The following is a 2,724-nucleotide window of genomic DNA, read 5'->3' on the forward strand; positions in this document are numbered from 1 at the left end:
CTGGCCAAAACGGCCCAAAAACGGGCCAAAACTGGCCATTTTTGGCTGCGCGAGCGAGCGGCGAGCGGCGGACAGCGAGCGAAGCGAGAGGCAGCACCGTCCCTGCTATACGAAAGCCCCATCCAGCCCTGTGCCACCCGGGGGGTTCCAGGGTGCTGAGATGGCTGACGTTTTGCTCCGCTCTCGACGGTCACCGCGCAATGCAAGAACAGGCCAAAAACTGGCCAAAACGGCCCAAAAACGGGCCAAAACTGGCCATTTTTGGCTGCACGAGCGAGCGGCGAGCGGCGGACAGCGAGCGAAGCGAGAGGCAGCACCGTCCCTGCTATACGAAAGCCCCATCCAGCCCTGTGCCACCCGGGGGGTTCCAGGGTGCTGAGATGGCTGACGTTTTGCTCCGCTCTCGACGGTCACCGCGCAATGCAAGAACAGGCCAAAAACTGGCCAAAACGGCCCAAAAACGGGCCAAAACTGGCCATTTTTGGCTGCACGAGCGAGCGGCGAGCGGCGGACAGCGAGCGAAGCGAGAGGCAGCACCGTCCCTGCTATACGAAAGCCCCATCCAGCCCTGTGCCACCCGGGGGGTTCCAGGGTGCTGAGATGGCTGACGTTTTGCTCCGCTCTCGACGGTCACCGCGCAATGCAAGAACAGGCCAAAAACTGGCCAAAACGGCCCAAAAACGGGCCAAAACTGGCCATTTTTGGCTGCACGAGCGAGCGGCGAGCGGCGGACAGCGAGCGAAGCGAGAGGCAGCACCGTCCCTGCTATACGAAAGCCCCATCCAGCCCTGTGCCACCCGGGGGGTTCCAGGGTGCTGAGATGGCTGACGTTTTGCTCCGCTCTCGACGGTCACCGCGCAATGCAAGAACAGGCCAAAAACTGGCCAAAACGGCCCAAAAACGGGCCAAAACTGGCCATTTTTGGCTGCACGAGCGAGCGGCGAGCGGCGGACAGCGAGCGAAGCGAGAGGCAGCACCGTCCCTGCTATACGAAAGCCCCATCCAGCCCTGTGCCACCCGGGGGGTTCCAGGGTGCTGAGATGGCTGACGTTTTGCTCCGCTCTCGACGGTCACCGCGCAATGCAAGAACAGGCCAAAAACTGGCCAAAACGGCCCAAAAACGGGCCAAAACTGGCCATTTTTGGCTGCACGAGCGAGCGGCGAGCGGCGGACAGCGAGCGAAGCGAGAGGCAGCACCGTCCCTGCTATACGAAAGCCCCATCCAGCCCTGTGCCACCCGGGGGGTTCCAGGGTGCTGAGATGGCTGACGTTTTGCTCCGCTCTCGACGGTCACCGCGCAATGCAAGAACAGGCCAAAAACTGGCCAAAACGGCCCAAAAACGGGCCAAAACTGGCCATTTTTGGCTGCACGAGCGAGCGGCGAGCGGCGGACAGCGAGCGAAGCGAGAGGCAGCACCGTCCCTGCTATACGAAAGCCCCATCCAGCCCTGTGCCACCCGGGGGGTTCCAGGGTGCTGAGATGGCTGACGTTTTGCTCCGCTCTCGACGGTCACCGCGCAATGCAAGAACAGGCCAAAAACTGGCCAAAACGGCCCAAAAACGGGCCAAAACTGGCCATTTTTGGCTGCACGAGCGAGCGGCGAGCGGCGGACAGCGAGCGAAGCGAGAGGCAGCACCGTCCCTGCTATACGAAAGCCCCATCCAGCCCTGTGCCACCCGGGGGGTTCCAGGGTGCTGAGATGGCTGACGTTTTGCTCCGCTCTCGACGGTCACCGCGCAATGCAAGAACAGGCCAAAAACTGGCCAAAACGGCCCAAAAACGGGCCAAAACTGGCCATTTTTGGCTGCACGAGCGAGCGGCGAGCGGCGGACAGCGAGCGAAGCGAGAGGCAGCACCGTCCCTGCTATACGAAAGCCCCATCCAGCCCTGTGCCACCCGGGGGGTTCCAGGGTGCTGAGATGGCTGACGTTTTGCTCCGCTCTCGACGGTCACCGCGCAATGCAAGAACAGGCCAAAAACTGGCCAAAACGGCCCAAAAACGGGCCAAAACTGGCCATTTTTGGCTGCACGAGCGAGCGGCGAGCGGCGGACAGCGAGCGAAGCGAGAGGCAGCACCGTCCCTGCTATACGAAAGCCCCATCCAGCCCTGTGCCACCCGGGGGGTTCCAGGGTGCTGAGATGGCTGACGTTTTGCTCCGCTCTCGACGGTCACCGCGCAATGCAAGAACAGGCCAAAAACTGGCCAAAACGGCCCAAAAACGGGCCAAAACTGGCCATTTTTGGCTGCACGAGCGAGCGGCGAGCGGCGGACAGCGAGCGAAGCGAGAGGCAGCACCGTCCCTGCTATACGAAAGCCCCATCCAGCCCTGTGCCACCCGGGGGGTTCCAGGGTGCTGAGATGGCTGACGTTTTGCTCCGCTCTCGACGGTCACCGCGCAATGCAAGAACAGGCCAAAAACTGGCCAAAACGGCCCAAAAACGGGCCAAAACTGGCCATTTTTGGCTGCACGAGCGAGCGGCGAGCGGCGGACAGCGAGCGAAGCGAGAGGCAGCACCGTCCCTGCTATACGAAAGCCCCATCCAGCCCTGTGCCACCCGGGGGGTTCCAGGGTGCTGAGATGGCTGACGTTTTGCTCCGCTCTCGACGGTCACCGCGCAATGCAAGAACAGGCCAAAAACTGGCTAAAACGGCCCAAAAACGGGCCAAAACTGGCCATTTTTGGCTGCGCGAGCGAGCGGCGAGCGGCGGACAGCGAGCGAAG

This window comes from Musa acuminata, unplaced genomic scaffold (assembly GCF_036884655.1).
Source record: "Musa acuminata AAA Group cultivar baxijiao unplaced genomic scaffold, Cavendish_Baxijiao_AAA HiC_scaffold_426, whole genome shotgun sequence".
NCBI classification, from domain to species: Eukaryota; Viridiplantae; Streptophyta; class Magnoliopsida; order Zingiberales; family Musaceae; genus Musa; species Musa acuminata.